The sequence below is a fragment of the Budorcas taxicolor genome, chromosome 19, assembly GCF_023091745.1.
Source record: "Budorcas taxicolor isolate Tak-1 chromosome 19, Takin1.1, whole genome shotgun sequence".
In the NCBI taxonomy this organism is placed as follows: domain Eukaryota; kingdom Metazoa; phylum Chordata; class Mammalia; order Artiodactyla; family Bovidae; genus Budorcas; species Budorcas taxicolor.
The window spans coordinates 36944099-36962692 of record NC_068928.1 but is presented as its reverse complement, the minus strand read 5'-3'; the positions used below and the strand labels follow the sequence as shown (position 1 = coordinate 36962692).

The 18594-nt window shown below is 45.3% G+C and overlaps 1 protein-coding gene across 1 annotated transcript in view; it reads right to left on the bottom strand.

The window, feature by feature from the left end:
• ZNF652 (zinc finger protein 652) overlaps positions 1-8252 on the bottom strand; it is a 58110-nt gene extending 49858 nt beyond the window's left edge. Inside the window, exon 1 of the mRNA XM_052658253.1 lies at positions 8128-8252. The gene's annotated coding sequence lies outside the window, so the exon portion shown is untranslated. The remainder of the gene's footprint in view (positions 1-8127) is intronic.
• Positions 8253-18594: the final 10342 nt, after the last annotated feature.

Below are 18594 nucleotides of genomic sequence, written 5' to 3'. Positions count from 1 at the left end.
AAAACATCTATTTCTGCTTTATTGACTATGCCAAAGCCTTTGACTGTGTGGATCACAATCAACTGTGGAAAATTCTGAAAGAGATGGGAATACCAGGCCATTTGACCTGCCTCTTGAGAAACCTATATGCAGGTCAGGAAGCAACAGTTAGAACTGGACATGGAACAACAGACTGGTTCCAAATAGGGAAAGGAGTACATCAAGACTGTATGTTGTCACCCTGCTTATTTAACTTCTATGCAGAGTACATCATGAGAAATGCTGGGCTGGAAGAAGCACAAGCTGGAATCAAGATTGCCGGGAGAAATATCAATAACCTCACATATGCAGATGACACCACCCTTATGGCAGAGAGTGAAGAGGAACTAAAAGCCTCTTGATGAAAGTGAAAGAGGAGAGTGAAAAAGCTGCCTTAAAGCTCAACATTCAGAAAACGAAGATCATGGCAGCTGGTCCCATCACTTCATGGGAAATAGATGGGGAAACAGTGGAAACAGTGCCAGACTTTACTTTGGGGGGCTCCAAAGTCACTGCAGATGGTGACTGCAGCCATGAAATTAAAAGATGCTTACTCCTTGGAAGGAAAGTTATGACCAACCTAGATAGCATATTCAAAAGCAGAGACATTACTTTGCCAACAAAGGTCCATCTAGTCAAGGCTATGGTTTTTCCCGTGGTCCTGTATGGATGTGAGAGTTGGACTGTGAAGAAAGCTGAGCACTGAAGAATTGGGTGATGCTTTTGAGCTGTGGTGTTGGAGAAGACTCTTGAGAGTCCCTTGGACTGCGAGGAGATCCAACCAGTCCATCCTCAAGGAGACCAGTTCTGGGTGTTCTTTGGCAGGACTGATGCTAAAGCTGAAACTCCAGTACTTTGGCCACCTCATGCGAAGAGTTGACTCATTGGAAAAGACCCTGATCCTGGGAGGGATTGGGGGTAGGAGGAGAAGGGGACGACAGAGGATGATACAGCTGGATGGCATCACTGACTCGATGGACATGAGTTTGGGTGAACTCTGGGAGTTGGTGATGGACAGGGAGGCCTGGCGTGCTGTGATTCATGGGGTCGCAAAGAGTCGGACACGACTGAGCGACTGAACTGACTGACTGAACTGACTCTGCATGTAAGTTAAATAAGCAAGTTGGTAATATACAGCCTTGACATACTCCTTTCCCAGTTTTGAATCAATCTGTTTTTCCATGTCTGGTTCTAACTGTTGCTTCTTGACCTGCATATAGGTTTCTCAAGAGGTAAGGTGGTCTTGTATTCCCATTTCTTTAAGAATTTTCCAGTTTGTTGTGATCTACACAGTCAAATGCTTTAGTGTAGTCAATGAAGCAGAAGTAAGATGTTTTTCTGGAATTCTCTTGCTTTTTCTATGATCCAATAAATGTTGGCAATTTGATCTCTGATTCTTCTGCCTTTTCTAAATCCAGCTTGTACATCTGGAATTTCTTGGTTCACAAACTGCTGAAGCCTAGCTTAAAGGATTTTGAGCATTATTTTTCTTGCATGTGAAATGAGTGCAATTCTGTGGCAGTTTGAACATTCTTTGGCCTTGCCCTTCTTTGAGACTAGAATGAAAAATGACCTTTTCCAGTCCTGTGGCCACGGCTGAGTTTTCCAAATTTGCTGGCATATTGAGTGCAGCACTTTAAGAGCATCATCTTTGAGGATTTGAAATAATTCAGCTGGAGTTCCATCACCTCCACTATCTTTGTAGTGATGATTCCAAAGGCCCACATGACTTCACACTCCAGGATGTCTGGCTCTAGGTGAATGATCACACCATTGTGGTTATCCATGTCATTAAGATCTTTTTTGTTCAAACTCCAGCTCTTAGTATATTAATATAGGAAAAGTCCATGGGCAGCTGGGACATAGTTTTAAGAGGAACCGGGGGAAAAAACAGATTTATCTACAAAACTGAAGTCACAAATGCTCTCCTTGCCACTCCCTCAAGAAACAAAACAGTATTTTACTGTATTATTGTTTGCATTTCAATATTTATAGGCCACTGGTATTATTCTAGATATATTAAAATGATATATTCAAAAGGGTAAAAACAATTTTAAGGGCCTAGTTATAAATCTCATTTTATAGCTCACATAGTATAATTAAGAAGTTATATGCTGGGACTTTCCTGGTGGTCCAGTGGTTAAGAATTCGCCTGCCAATGCAGGGGACACAAGTTTAATCCCTGGTCCAGGAAGATCCCACATGCTGTGGAGCAACTAAGCCTGTGACCCACAACTACTGAAGCCCCTGCGCCTACAGCCTTTGCTCCCCGAGAGAAATCACCACAGTGTGAATCCCACGCACTGCAACTCTACAACAGTCCCTGCTCAATGCAGCTAGAGAAAGCCCATGAGCAGCAACTAAGACCCAGCCGAGCGAAAAATAAAAAATGTTTAAAAGATTTAAAAAAAAGAAGTTATGTTCCATTGAATCCCCCAAACTGAATCTAAATCACAAAGCTGAAAAGTATAAATGTGTTGAAGATTATATTCTACATTAGCATTGAAGTCAAAAGGAATCACCCACACTGCCTATCTTGGTGAAATCCAAGTACAGTCACAATTCTCTGATACCATGGTCTTTACATCCATGGTAAAGACCAAAAATCATGCTCAGGAGCCATTCTTTGCATGATTTCCATTCTTATTCTCTTCCAGCAATCCTTTCTCACCACACTGACTGGCCTATCAAGAAACTGACAAAAGCAACAAGCCATCTACTGAGCCGTTTGACTCCAGTAAACTAGACAGAAAAAAAAAAGAAAAAAAACATAGCACCACTTCCAAAAAAAAGTTTACTTGGCAAAATGTACTATAGTTGAGAAAAAATTATGTTAACTCAATCATCTAAACCTTATTTAGTCAGTGGGTTCACACAGCATAAATGCTGCAGTTATACATTCTGGCCAAGACTAAGTTTTTCTCAAGTGTTCTGCAAAGTCTAACTTTGCCAACTCCTCTTTATCAGCAATCCAATACTAGTGACTGATTCCACTGATGGGCAAGCCCCTAGGTGGCTCAATAATAAAAGAAAATAAGGCTTAGCAGATTCCCTTGAGCTATTTCCTAATGCATTACTGATGTGCCTACCTTATCTGGAAAGTCTCTAGGTTATGGACTTATCACAGTGATATTCTGCAAAAATGACAGAATAATTTAATTCTATAGAACTCAAGAAACTCTATTTTAAAAGTTCTGTGTATAGAGTAAAACTGTATACGTGTCCTGAATCTACTTTTCAAAGTAACCAGACTCTTATGTTTATGTATGTGAAATCGCTCAGTCATGTCTGACTCTTTGAGACCCCATGGACTGTAGCCTACCAGGCTCCTCCATCCGTCCATGGGATTTTCCAGGCAAGAGTCTGGAGCGGGTTGCCATTTAAAAAAAAACAATGTACCATAAACTTGCCTTTTTGACTAAAAACAATGCTGGGAACTATATACATAACCTAAAGGTATAGGTCTAAAGTGGAGAGCTGATCAAATTTGACAGGTATGGGATCTTACTTTTCTTTCTTTCACCCATCAAAGCAAAAATGCCTTAGGCACTCAAACTTATAGCCCTAATAATAGTTTATGATCAAAACCTCAGAAGAGCAATGAGAATTTTTTAAGAAAAACATGTTCATAAGTGTTTTCAAATATCAAAGATAACTGCTATATAAACAAACAGATTAACTAAAATAAGCATTGGATGTCTTCACTGATTCCACCAAGGACTTTATGACTTGCATTAACCATGAAAATTTACACAAGGCTTTGCACGTGATCCAACTCTGGACACAGAACTCATTGAGCTACATTAGTGTCCTAAAACACCCCTTTCACCACGTAAGCTCTGAAAAGGCTTTAAACAAGCACAGCCTGTGGGTAACACTGTTGAATTTGGAGCTAAGTTTTATTGTCTCCACCAAGTTCAGCCAGCCATAGAGCAACAAATCAAAGTTCCAACAAGCACAGTGCACCTGCAAGACTTAGGTACGCACCAAGTTAAATATTTGCAATTTTTTCATCTCAAATCAGCACAAATTAAAGTATGCAGATTGCAGCACCAGACTTCTAAATCCTGTAAGCCAAAATGATCTGCAGTTTCACTCCCACATCACTCCTGTCCTACCATTGAGTCCTTAATGTGTATATGTGCCTGTCTTCCAGAAGTTCATATATATTATCTCTAATATCATAACAAACCCCACTCTTCTGGTGAGGAAACTGAGGCTATAGAGAGGTCAAGGTGACTAGTCCAATGCTGTAAAGACAGTGGACCTTTATTCAAATCTAGTTCTGCCTGGCTCCAAAGAACCATCTCCCTGATCCTCCCTCAGCTAAAGTCACTAACTCCAACACCAACTCACTTTTATTAAAATAAATTCTGCTTATCAAAATCATTTTATCAAAATGCTGTCTGAAATGATGACAATAGATGAGAAAAACATCATACCTAAAACGGTAGCATAAGACTCAGGAATTCCTGGCGAGGAAATGCAGTCACCTCCTTTAGTTCCAAAGGCTATGATTCAAAATACGAGAGAATCCAGTTCAGTTCTTTTTTGCTTTTGGTTGTCTCTCAACTGACTTTTTAGAACAAGGGAAATGAAACTCAAGAGTATATTCACATTTTGGTGAAATCTTCTGAAACGCTTGAGAAAAGGGTGATTTGTTTTTAAACAGTTCACTTTTACAAGTATGCTTCTTCAAAAGGCTTCAGACATTCAAAAACAAAATCACATCAGCAGCATTACTAATCAACTTTTTTCTACAGACTTGAATAAGTATTTTCTTACCACACTACAAGATTACTTCCCATACCGAGAGCAGAAATGGAAACAGCTCTGGGTGTCACGCATCAGATCTTGAAGCCACAGTTGCAGAAAGTAGGTGCTGTTTCCCTTGAGTAGAAGCTGCTGATCTGAAACCTCCTAAGGGAAGGGTGTCTGAAGAAGAGCGCTGAAAAAACTACAGCAAGCTATTTGTGTTAATGAGAGTGAGCAGCCGGCACCACGACTCCATGTTTCACTGCTATGCAATTGTTTTCCAGCTTCCAAGCTCTGCATTTGGCAGGGAGAAGGTTGTCCTCACAGCCATATGAGTTCTATGGTCAGCTGCTTTGTGGTGTGTGGGTGTTTACCCAGGTAAGTGACTGGTTAGAAGAGGTTTTGTGATGTTAAATCAAGGAAGCACACTGTCCCCTGAGATTTTAATGATCTGTCACATACTACACTGAAAAAGAAAAGTAACATATTTGCAATTTTAAAATTCCCTGGGCTTAGGATATGCAAATAATTTCTGACAGTAAATCTTTAGGCACGACATGAAAAAAACAACAACATAACCTGCAATATAAGCCACCTCAATCCTGTTTATTAGATAATAAAAATGCAATATTTGCAATCTCAGCATACTTTCAAATTTCATAGGATATACTGCCTAATTATTAGAATAAATGTTATTCTTCAGGTGAATGAAACAGGTTTTATGCAAGATTCCAAGGCTCCCTTGCCATCCAAAATGCTGTTAATACCATAAATTCCTTAGCCTCTCAGAAACTCCAAAATATCAAAAATATGAAAGTCCTAAAGGATTTTGTAAGCAAAAAATATTATCAGAATTACAAGCTCCTGGAGAGCTGGGGACCTGTTTCTTTTATCTCACTGCCCATCATAACACTATCACACACTGTCTCCTGACTGAGATATGGTCAAAAGGCAAAGACTGAGGGCAGGGTGATTTAAACAAGAATAGTTGATATTTATCCCCTGCTTATTGTAGAATGGTGCAACATTCATACCTAGTTCTAGATTTTAAACATGGAGACTGAATTTCCTTATTATAATTAAAATCCTTCCATTAAAACAAAATTTAAAAATGGATGATTCTGATGGTAACATCACTCTGAAAAAAAGACATGAAATCACATTTAATAAAGTTGAAAAATCTTCACAGAGCAGGTACTCTACCATGGGAAAGATAAGGCCTTCTTTTAAAAGATCAGATCAACCTCAAACAACACAAAATGATTCCAGATAGGCATTAGAAAACAGACCACTGATTCTGCTGTTGAAATCTGCTACACTTAGAAGATAATGCCAGGCACATTTAGACACATTTAAACAAGTTATTCTGACTCCAGTTTTAACTTTTTCTGAAATTCTCACATACATTTCTTTACTGTAAGACAGGGGAAATGATACCTTACAAATACCTAACTCACTGTAATCAAAGAACAAGACACAAGGATACATATTTCATCTAGTTTGTTGGTTACTGCTCAGGACCAAAGTAATGACAATCCTCAAGAAAGAAAGCAAAACATAAAACTCAAAGTCCTTTCAATACAGATTTTAACCTCAGGGCCCAGGACCAGGCTCAAGATGACTGTAATTGCATACAAAATTATGAGTGTCTATTTCCCCTGGAAGAGGGTCCTAAAGGCTTCCATGAATCCAAAGAGAGGTTAGAAATCACTAAAACAGACATTTTCAGAATTCCGAAAACACATCAGTGTACATTTTCAACAAAAACCCACTCCAGTGTTCTTGCCTGGAGAATCCCAGGGACGGGGGAGCCTGGTGGGCTGCCGTCTATGGGGTCGCAAAGAGTCGGACAGGACTGAAGCGACTTAGCAGCAGCAGCATACTAAAGGCAGTATCTATCTGAATATATGTGCACAGTCCTGATACAAACATCCTAGATGCCTGCCAGCCCTATCACAGTACAGCTCACCAGTCTCAAATCAGCCCTATATGGGAACACAACCAGCATTCAGTGCATACACTCTCACACGCCAACCACAGCAGCTCTTCATTCCCTAAGCACACACATGTTGTCAACAAAGCATGTGCTATTTGCCATTCCCAGAACAATACGGACCATGCCATCTCTGGAAAAGAAAAGAAAAAAATCGTCCCAAAATATTATCCTATATATTTACTATGCCTTGACTACAAATGTTAAACATTACAACCAAATAAACGAAATTTTTTTAAAAAATGAAATTCCCACACACCATACGTAATTAACTGGTGGGGGGCAACCCATCACTCAGGTACTACTGGGGATCCACGGGAGATGTAATGTATATAGGGGAAACACTGGAAAGATGATACTTGAACACAGAGGCAACCTGAGGACAATCAAAGACAGACTCACACAGCAATATCCTGAGAACGTGGTTGTGGAAAGCACCCTTCTCCAAAGGCAAAAGCACATTCCTTTGATTGGCACAAGCCATTCCTGACAATGGATCCGCGATGACAGGGACTGTTCAGCAATCAGGAAGTGTGTGTATGTGTGTGTGTGTGTGTGTGTGTGTGTGTGTGTGTGTGCGCGCGCGCGCGCGCGTTGTGGGGGAGGGATGTGCTAGATGTGATCAAAGACTGGCCCTCTTCAAGAAGAGCAGACGGGATCTTAAATCGTAGACAGTGTTCCAGGGTGAAGCAGGGGTATTTTTCATTTCTGGCGGAGACATTCCTCGACAATGAACATGTTCTGTGCAGATGTAACGGGGGTGTCACTACCTTTAGTGGCTCCCATCTAAGAATCTTAAGCAGAGCCTGATTGGAGGGGAGGCTGTGGTGGGGGTGGAGAAAGGTCTGCATTACCCTCTGGGTGAGTATTGGGCGGGTGTACACTTAGATGCATTTTTATCTCAGGCGGCACAATACTCCCGGGGGTTGGTGGTTTGGGCGCAGCCGCACGACAGGGGAGGCAGTGGGTGCAAGCCACCAGCTGCTGGGCAGGAGAATGCTCGAAGGAGGACCGGTGCAAACCTCCCCTCGGCCCGCTACCCCGTGCAACCCCAGCTTCCCCTCCGGCCTCCGGGCGAGCGCACTCTGCAAAACTGGAGCCCAGCCCGGGTCCGAGAAAGAGGGGGCGAAGGGACAGAAGCCGGCGCCTCCAGCCAGGGTCCGGGCCAGAAAAGCTCCACGCCCGGGGCCTCCCCTCCGGATGGGGGCTGCTCCGGCCTAGTGCACGCAGCTGCCTCGGCGAAGGGTTAACCCGGCGCCCAGAGCCCCTGTCGGCTCGGAGGGCGGCGGAGAGGAAGGGCTGCTGCCAGGGGCGCAGCCGCAACTGTGGCGTGTACGTGGGGGGCAGGGGCCCCTACTCACCCGGGCCGGCCGCCTCCGCCTCCGCCGCCCCGACCGCCGCCTCGGCGGTCCATCCCTGCGGCGGGGGGCCTGTAGCCGCGGCGCTCGAGTAACAACCGCCGGCTGGGCCGGCCCCTCCCCCCTGCCCAACGTCTGTCCTCAGGGCCGCTCCGCAGACCCGGCCTCGGCCGCCGCCGCCGCCGCCGCCGCCGCCGCCGCAGCGCTACGTGGCCGCCGCTCCGACGTCTCGCGACTCCCTTCCGAGCGCGCGAGGGCGAGCGGGGCTGGCGGGGCGGGCGGTGCGCGGGGAGGGAGGCAGGGGAGGGGGGGTGTGCGTGTGTGGTTGTGTGTGCAGAGAGGGGGGCAGGGAGAGAGGGAGGGCGAGCGGCGGCGAGAGCGCGCGCGCGCCCGCGGCCCCTTCCCTTGCCGGCCCCCCCCCCCCCCGCCCGCCCAACAGGGAGCCCGACACCTCCCTCCGCCCGCCCCCCTGGCATCCCGGCCGCTGGGCGCGGCGGCGCGCATGCGCAGCCCTCGGGGCCGGCCCTGGCGCACCTTTTCTCCCTCCTGCCACATTGTGAGCGCTTCGCCTCCCACACAACCGCCGACTCCCGCTCCATCCCCGCCTCCCCTACTCCGCCCACTGCCGAGCGCCCAGGTAAAGGCGTGGGGCGCGCGTGCGCGCCGCTCTCCTTGGGTCTGGGGGCGTGGTTGCTGAAAGGAAGCCAAAATGTAGAGTAGGAGGGAGCTTTGGGCTGGAGAGTGGGAGCGTTCCACGAAGTAGAGAGCGGGTTAAGATTAGGGAAAGTGAAGTTCAGAAAGGGGGCCAAAGTAGAAAAGTAGGTCCAAGCGAGGTGTAGTAGAAATCAGGAGGTTTTTTGGTTTATAAGGTAAACAAACAAAAAACAACTTGACTCTGGCCCCCTTGTTACTGAAGGGCGGTGTGGGTGACAGAAGACAAATAAAAAAGACAGAATGTAAGCAGTAGTGGGTTATTTGTTTGATGAATGAGACAGCTAATAAAAACGAGAAATTTAGAGATCGCCCAGACTTGTCAGAAAAACAAATTTAGAACCCTGCTTGTTCTGCGGCCAGAAATAGGGAAGGGGATTGTGTGTGGTGTGTGTGTGTGTGTGTGTGCAGGCGCGTGTACGCGATTGTGCTTGAGATATGGAGCTGCCGAAAGAAAGGAAGCCTCCATTTAAGCATTACAGCATCATGACTAATTAGCTATTAATCATTAATATAATTAATGGTACTATTAGCTAACAAGGTAGCATTTATCCAAGTTCATCGCCAAGAGAAGCTGTCCATAATTGAAAGCGCTTGGAGTACAGGGAGGGGAAATGAACCAGGCAAAGTAAAGGCCTCCAGTGGAGTAGAACCAAGTCATGACCTTTCCCACCATAAACCAAAGTTCCTTGATGTTTTCCAAATTTTATCTTAATTGGAATTCCTTATTATTCTTACACTATGCTTAATAAATGTTCTTGCACTAAATCTGAGCTCTCAACATTTTTAATACATATGCAGCTACTTCTCCAAAAATTGCACCCCCCAAAATTCCTGTGGGGAATAAAATGACCTGAGTTTGGGAAAAGGGAAGAGACTGAAACTTTATAAATAAAAGGGTTCCAGGGCTAACTCTATCCTTGGCTACTTCTCAAAACAGATGCTTCGTTTTTATTACACTTGGACTCCAGGGATCATAATTTAGCAACTTTGGTCACGTTCTTCAATAGTGAGTGTCTTCAGTGGATAAACACTAAAAATAATGTCATATTGAAGCAGGTGAGAGAAAATCTTCAAGAAAAACAGGAGGAAACAACCATAAGTAGTAAAAGGGAAAACTTCGATTCAATGTGAGAAAAACCTTGGCATCCATGGAGGCTAGTGAGCCTAGAACATCTCACTGAGATGTCTAACTTTGCCTTCTTGGACATTTGTCCCGTCCCTTCTCCCACTCGGCCTCTTGGAAGAGGGGTATGCAGAGTGAGGGCTGAAGAACCAAGTCTCTAGGAGTTTCTACCCATGGGCCACACCTCTGAAGGGCTCCTAGTCATTGGAATAGTAATATTATCACCTTCCGCTTGAAGAATGCTTTAAAGTTTTTGCAGACAGGTTATATCCATTGTCAGATTTTCCAACAACCCCATGATGCAGATAGAACAGGTATTATTCCAAATGAAGGCAATTCAAGCCAAGGTGTGTCTCCTGGCTCAGCCTAAGTCACCCAGCCCAGTCAACAATGGAGGCAGGGCAGGATTCAGTCTTCTGATTCCCAACATGCTGTCCTCTCAAAGGGCTTCCTGGAAAAATGGCTGCATTTTCCTGTGCAGTGAAAACAAGTAGCCGCACCACGTGAGGGATAATAGTTCTAATATTCAGTTTTACATATCTCCTTTATTTCATGTTTTTTTCCTCTTCGCTCTCTCCAGGCACTTGGGACTTGACCAGTGTATTTGAAGTGCTGGTGACAGGTACTTTGGAAGGCCTTGGGCCTGGCATGGTGATCCTAGTTCCTCTGCTCCCCCTTAACTCTTCCCCCTTGAGAACCTACCAGAAGAAGTGCTGTCATCATTTTGCTAGTTTCAGTGCCTCCCTTCTTCTGCTTGGCAGTCATTACAGGCAATATTTAGCAACCACATCTGGTCTTATTGGAAAATGAGACTTCTGTCATCCTGGTTTCCTGGCCCTGGATAATTCTTCACCATCTCATTAAGGCCATCAGCCAAAACTAGCAAAACTCCCTTATCCCCACCCTTTTATTGGCCATGCCATGTAGCTCGTGGAATCTTGGTTCCCCAGGGATTGAACCTGGGCCGTGGCAGTGAGAGCCCAGAACCCTAACAATTTGGCCACCAGGGAACTCCCACCATTTCTTTTTTTTTTTCTAATTTAAAAATTTTAGTAAAAAGTTCTGTATATTTTGACAGTTCTGAAAGTCTTACACATTTAATTTAAACAGCAGCAGAGCTATCTGGTTCCTATAAGGTGAGCTGGACAGCCTGGTACAAGCCCCCAGTTCACTGCATTTCTTTGCTCCCCAAGTTTCCAGGGATGTAGCCCTAGTCAATACTAGTTCTTTCCACGTGGAGGGGCAGTGGCTATGGCTCCCTGCCTACCCGTTGACTAATGTTACCCCACGTATTGCACCAGAGTTGGGGCCAGAGTTCTGTTCGGGGTTTCCTAGGCCCTCATACTTGTAGGGCTGTGACCTTTGTTCAATCATTCCACCTTTGAGGTTTTGTAAGAAGAGGGGATTATATGGCTCTTAGAGCCTTTCAGATGTAATACCTAGGATTCTCCTTTAGAAAGTTGACTGTGTTCCTTAATACCTTGTAATTCCATTCCTTTCCTAAGAGTTACTATCCAATTTCTCATCTCAAAGCCCTTACTATAGGAAACTGCCCCTTGTACAGAACGGGTAAAGTTGTCCTGGACTTCCCTCTGGTAGCCACTTTTTTCTCAAGTGATAATGTTTAGAGACACCCAGAAAGCTGGACTCTTGGCTTGTCTGCCAGGGGGCTTGTGTGTGTGCACTTGTGTATATGTGTATGTAAGGTCCATGGGCGCTTTCATTCTGCGCTGTCTCAGTTGGCACCACCCCCACTAAAATTCCAAGGAAAAGTTAAAACAAATGCCAGAATGCACTAAAAGGTCAGGTATGTGAGTGGAGCTCTTTTGCTTTGGGGACAAAGATGAGGGAGGCTCTTGAGGCTATTGGCCACTTTGATCTCAGCTGATTTAGCTGCAGCATGGCCTGGGACCATCATCTGGTTCAGAGCTCCATACAGCTGTGGTCTCTACACATCAGCTTCTCCAACTGAAACATCTCAGAGTTTGGGTCATAGTTGCTGTGGTGTCCTTATCATCAAAATGCATTTTATAATTTTTTTTTTTAGTTCTACCAGTTTATAGCTATCAGCCCATCTCCCTCCAGCCTCATGCACGCATGCTCAGTCATGTAACTCCATGGATTGCAGCCTGTCAGACTTTTCCAGGCAAGAATACTGAAGTGGGTGGCCATTTCTTTCTCCGTATAATTTTTTTTTTAATGCACTTATGTGACAACTTCTACAAATCTTTCTTTTACAATATTTCACTTAATTCTTCCCTCAACACTGGAGGGTAGGAAGGGCAGAAAATGTTGGTTTCTGCTAATTTTTTAAAAACAATATATTAAAAACAAGGTCCAGATTTTAAGGGTAACGTGGGCAGAATGAAATCCTGGGTCTCCAGGGTCCAAGTCCAGGACTTGTCTGTGATACTGTACTGCAGCTCTTTGCTGGACACCATACAAAGCAAATGGAACACATGTGGTCTCTGCTCTCTGGAAGTTTGGACTCAAATGGCCAGCCACGATTCTGGCAAACATAACAGACTCACAGGCGACTCACATATGCCAATAAAGAAATGAGTTAAATAGATAAGGAAAGCCTCGTTTACCTGGCCTACTAATGTGTTTGTTTTTTTAATTCCAGTTGGGTAGAAAGGACAATGTTAATGAGGTTAAGGTGTTAGACCAGTCCTGTATGCCTACTTGCTTTGCACATGGAAAAGTGTTTGTTGATGTACTGCGTGCTCTTACCCCTTTCTGTCTGCAGCATTCTATGAACCTTCCTGAAATACCTACCAAGTGTCTGTCATGCCAGGTGGGACTCAAGGACCATTAAGAAATTATCTCTACCCTCAAGCAATATCTGTGACTGTTTTCCTAATTCAAACCACTGTGAAAGCATTAGTTAAGCCTGTGTCTACCATCTTTATGGATGGAAGGACAGATTAACTTAGTCCCCATCCTGTTGTGTGAGGGCCTCAGATTCATCTTTATCCACGCAAGATGGCCAATTAGGACAGTAGAGAGGCGGGCTTTGGAATTTGGGAGACGTTGTTACTACCCTAGAGAAACCACCTGAGCTTCCTGACCATTTAAGCAAAGGCCAAGAGGAACCCTGGGGTTAGGGAGCGTGGGTGGCCCAGGGCAGGCACCCACAACAAGAGAACATCTTCCATTCCTAAGTGGACCGCTGCAGCTCGATTCCACCCCTGGGGGTTCGGCCTCAAGGTCCATGTACAGCTGAGTGATCTAAGGCAGTTAGGCTCGAACTGTGTTTGAGTTGTTTAAGAGGCTCACAGCTTCTTTAAGCAGCAGACTTAATTGTTGTGTGTAATTGATGTGACATGTGCCCCAGAGGCATGCACTGAGGTCCAAATGAAGAGATGATTTTTCAAAAATTGGAAGTAATTAATTAAAGAAGGCAGCTGCACGGGGCTGTGAGTTAGTGCCAAACTCTGTAACCCTAAACCAAACCCACCCAACCGGCCTCGCCACCTGAGGAACAATCCTGAAGGTCTCACGAAGGTGGGATGCGATACCTGGGATGCACTGGAGGACGTGGGGAACGCAAGGGTGAAGGACAGGGCTCAGGGAACCCCCTCTTAGCTTTCGTGATCCTCAAAAGCCTTGGCTCTGAAGAGCAGTTTGGGAGTCAAAAGAAATGTGTTGGGAGCGCTAGAAAACTGCAGGAAAGGGGAGACAAGGTCAAGAGAGGTGTGTGAGATTACATGGGGGAGAGGTGGCAAAGGGGATGCGGGTGTCTGGAGCTGGGAGCAGTGCGACCTGGAGTGTTTGCGGGACTGAAGAATGATGGAGTCCCTCAGATAGGGCCTGGGAAGATCTGCCAGGTTGCAAGGACCCTGAAGGTGGAGTTCCTAGGAGGTGGAGCCTGGATGTGGGGGCGGGAACATAGTGCCTGGGGCCTCTGGCATTCAGAAGAGGTATTCATTAAACCCCTGACCTGAGGTCACTAACAGAGCTGTGGCAGCTTTTCACAGGAGTTGGGTTAAGAACAACAATAACAAAAATAATAACAACAATTAACGATAATGAGACCTTATCTGCAGCAAGTTGTTCCTAGAGCTTTGTAGGCATTAAGTCATTAATTCCCCTGGCCCCTCAGGGTCACTTTTTCAAGAAGTAATGGAGGTGCTAGAGAACACAGTTAATCCTGTGTGGTTAGGCCTCCTGCCTTCAGCTGGGTGGGTCAGTTCACATCCAGAGGGGGTAAAATTCCTTCCTGATTCATAAACTGTTATAATCTTTTGCATTTACTTAGAGTTTCTGAAATAATGCTGAAATGAGGGTGAGTACAGAAATGCAGGAACCAGCCATCACAACATGTCTAAACATCTTGGATGTGAAAACTCAAGTCCCACCAACAGCACCAGGCTGAACAATATGCTGCAGTGGAGAGTGGCTGCAGATGACCAGGAAGTGACCTGGAAGTGATCATCTGCTCGAAGCCCTAACTGGCGGCAGGGCTGAGCCTCAGCCTGCAAACAAGGTAAATTGGAAGATTTCAGGTGTTTACCCCCACTCCCAGCCACAGACCCAAGTTTAGAGGGCTCACGGTGAATAAAAAAAGGAGGGTCATTCTAGATTGGAGGAGTTACATGGGATGGAGCCTGAGAGCCAAACCTTGAGCAAAACTAGTGCCAACCATGACTAGCCTTGCAGATTTCAGCTGTTCTTTCATTTATGTGTTTCATATAACAGTGACTGCGAATTATACACACCCAATCCAGAGACAGACTTTCACTTACATCCCATAGATGGTGAGAATCATCATCATTATCCTAGCCCAGATCAAAGACAGCAATATAGACAAAATGATCTCAATATACTTAAGCAGAGTGGGTATCCTGGTCATCCTTGGGTCCTGGAGCAGCAGCGATGATCCTCCCCATTAATGTAGAGGGCAGATGCGATACGGAGCAGGAACTGAGTTTCTCTGAATCTCAGAGTTGGGCAGAAGAAGAAACTGTATCACAGCTATCACCATTCATATCAGAGAAATAGAGGGACCAGTCCTCACTATTTGGACCCTTGCCATCCCTCTGGAAACAGTCTCCCCTCCTTTCCCTGTGTTAGTACAGAGAATGTCTACCCACAGAAGGTACGAGAACTTTCAGGGCTTGAATACCAATCTGGCTTGTAGATTACATCAAAGAACATAAAGTATTATATGGTGAATTTAGGGAACAGAGTACTCTGGTTAATCAAATAATCTGGTTTTTAAAGTATTTCTAAACATATAGTAACATTTGAGACATACTAAAATTGTTCGTTGTTTATCTGAAAATTCAGGTTTAACTGGGTGTCCTGTATTTTATCCATTTGCAGGTAAACTTCTAAGCAATCCAAAACTGCTCCTTTAGAGTTCTGTAGAGAAAAAAAACCAGAGAAGGCAATGGCACCCAACTCCAGTACCCTTGCCTGGAAAATCCCATGGACGGAGGAGCCTGGTGGGCTGCAGTCCACGAGGTCGCTAAGAGTCAGACACGACTGAGCGACTTTACTTTCACTTTTCACTTTCATGCATTGGAGAAGGAAATGGCAACACACTCCGATGTTCTTGCCTGGAGAATCCCAGGGACGGCGGAGCCCGGTGGGAGGCCGTCTATGGGGTCGCACAGAGTCGTACACGACTGAAGCGACTTAGAAGCAGCAGCAGCAGCAGAGTAAAAAAAAACAACAGAAAGGAGAGATTTTCTTTGATAGCTTCAGGTTCATTGGTACCAGAAAATGGAGACAGAGAAGATAGGGAAGAAGAGGCCCCAAACCAGTTGTCCATCAACTCAGAAGCACACTCACGGTCACACTGGGTATGTGGCTGAGATGTTGCCAGGTCTTTCACTGGCCCTGTGTCAAATCCAACACTTGTTCCAGGGATCTCAGGGAAGAGCTTAAGACAAAGAAAGCATCACCTACACTCGAATATTATCCAACACAGATGGAACCCCACCTAAGGATAGAAACAGATTGGTGCACATTCTTTCCCTCATTTCATTTTGCCAGCAGAGAGGAAGCAGGTGAGAGCTCCGCTGAGCAACGTGGTGCCGTTCGGAGGGCCTGCATGATTCCTCTGTGCCATAGAATGCCCTGCCGCTTGGAGACCTCCTTCCTACTGTATTGATGGTCCTGTGGAAATGGGTCCCCTAGATGCTACATTCTGCACTGCACGGCGTTGACCGCAGTCTTTTTCCTGGCCAGATTGCTGTTCTTAGCATGTACTAAGCACCAGGATGTCCCCAGCTTATTGAGTGCTTTCCGCTCTCCTAAGTGTTGCACCTCTGTTAGTCTGCAGAATCCTTCCGACTGTCTTTTGAGGGAGGTATTCTCATTTCACAGATGAGGAAACAGAGAGAAATGAAGTAGGAGGTGATATAAGGTCACACAAGTCTTATATGATGGAGTCAGAATTGAATCCAGGAAGTCAGACTCCTACAGCTGCTCTTTGAACCATGATACTGTACTACCCAACACTCCAATAACCCCCACATTCCTGCTCAGAATTCTGGCATGGCTCCTGTGATAAGCAGAATAATAGCCTAAATATGTCCACATCCTAAACCTGGAAGCTGTGAATATATTACCTTATGTTGGTGAAAGGGATTTTGCAGATGGGATTAAGTTAGGGATCTTGAAATGCAGACCTTAACCTGGATTATCCAGTGAAAGAAAGAAAGAAAGTGAAGTCACCCAGTTGTGTCCGACTTTTTGCGACCCCATGGACCCCACGGTATTTCCCAGGCAAGAATACTCAAGTGGGTTGCCATTTCCTTCTCCAGGGGATCTTCTCGACCCAGGGATTGAACCTGGGCTCCCGCATTGCAGGTAGACTCATTACCGCCTGCCAGGGAAGCCCCATCATCCAGTGGGTCCAATCTAATCACAAAGATCCTTAGAAGAGAACATTAGGGTCAGAGGAGAAGTGACCAGGAAGCGGAGGTCAGAATGGTGTGATTGCTGGCTTTGAAGATGGGAGAGGGACAAGCGCCAAGGAATGTCAGCAGCTTCTAGAAACTGGAATAAGCAAAGAGCTGACTCTCTCCTGGAGCCCCCAGAAGAACCACGGTCTGCTGACACCTTGACCTTGGCCTAGTGAAGCTCTTGACCTCCAGAACTGTCAGATAATAAGTCTGTGTGGTTTTATGCTACCAAGTTTGTGGCAATTTGTTACAGCAGCAGTAAGAAACTAATTCAGCTTCCATTGCTTAAAGGGAAATCTGAACTGCTTTGCAGGACATTCATGGGACTCATGTTATCTTCCCCTCGTCTAACTGCCTGGCTAGCTTATGCCCACCCCACCCCTGTGCCACCCTCGCCGTTCTTTACAGATTGAATTGCTTCACGATCCTCAACAGCCATACCCTTTCTTATGTCAGTGCCTTTGCCTGGAACACCCTCTCCTCACTTGTTTGTCTGGTAACTCCTCATCCTTTCTGTCTCAGCTATTATAAAACAATACCTCCTCTGTGAGGCTTATCCTACTTCCCGCAAAGGAACGTGGGACTCCTTTGCTGTATCTCATGCCTCTGCTGTTTTTCACATTCACTCCCGTTAAAGCAGATTGTAAGAACCCATCTGTCCCCTTCCTGGGTTATGAGCTGTTTGAGGGCAAGGACCTCTCTTTTTCAGCTTTGATCTCCTTTAGCACCTAGCATGGATCCCAGCACATCAAAGAAAGGTCCCCAGAGAACAGAACTCTTATCCTGACCTGTGATGCAGCCCCTCCAACCCCATTTCACCATCAGTAACAAGCGTTTCAGGACATCATCCCTTCCCTTCCCTGGTGAGAAATAATGACAAAGAAAATCAGACATGGAAGTGTTTCAAGTTTTTGTTTTGAAAAAAAAATAGCACGAATCAGTTTTGTGATTCTAGCTGTACCTACGGTAGAAAATGCTTCCTGTCCAAGTCTCAATTTTTTCAGCTGAGAAATGGATCAGAGACGAGCTGTACAGAGACAGGAGCTGTGGCCTCTTTGCATCCTATTGTACCCCTGCATCTACCCTGCTCTTGACTTGGGTGAATCCTCTGATGTTGGTTGGTAAAGGTCTCGAGGGAGGTTTTTCCACATTCTTTGGATTCATCACTTCTCTCTAAGGTGCACGCCAGTGTCGGGTCTCTTGAGCGAAGGTTTCCCCACGTCACGTTCTATGTAACTGAGTTCCAGAACACTGAGTCAGATGAGCCTTCCAAGCCTCCAGACTCACCCGAGGGCTCTCCCACAGACACATCAGATACGGGGCTTCTCTCCAGTAGGAATTCTCTAATGTATAAAATGGTTGACGACTCTACCCACATGAAGGCTTATTCACTTTCATTATTTTTATTTTCCTGTGTGAATTCTCTGATGTTTAATGAGAAGTAAAGGGCAAGTGGAGGTCTCAATAAAGGCCTGTTAGATACCCAGCTCTGGGCTGAGGGACTCTAAAAGGTAAGGAATGGCCCCTGCCCTCTAAACGTTTTCAACCTGGTTGGGGAGCACCAGACACTGTGTAGCCATACGAAGCGATTCAGAGAAAGGAGTGGACAGCCGGAGGTTGATTAGATGGGAAGGGTGTGTGAAAGAGGTTAGCCTTTAGCTTGACCTGGAAAGATGGTAGAATTGAGGCTGGAAGAGAGGAAGAAGGTGTTTCCAT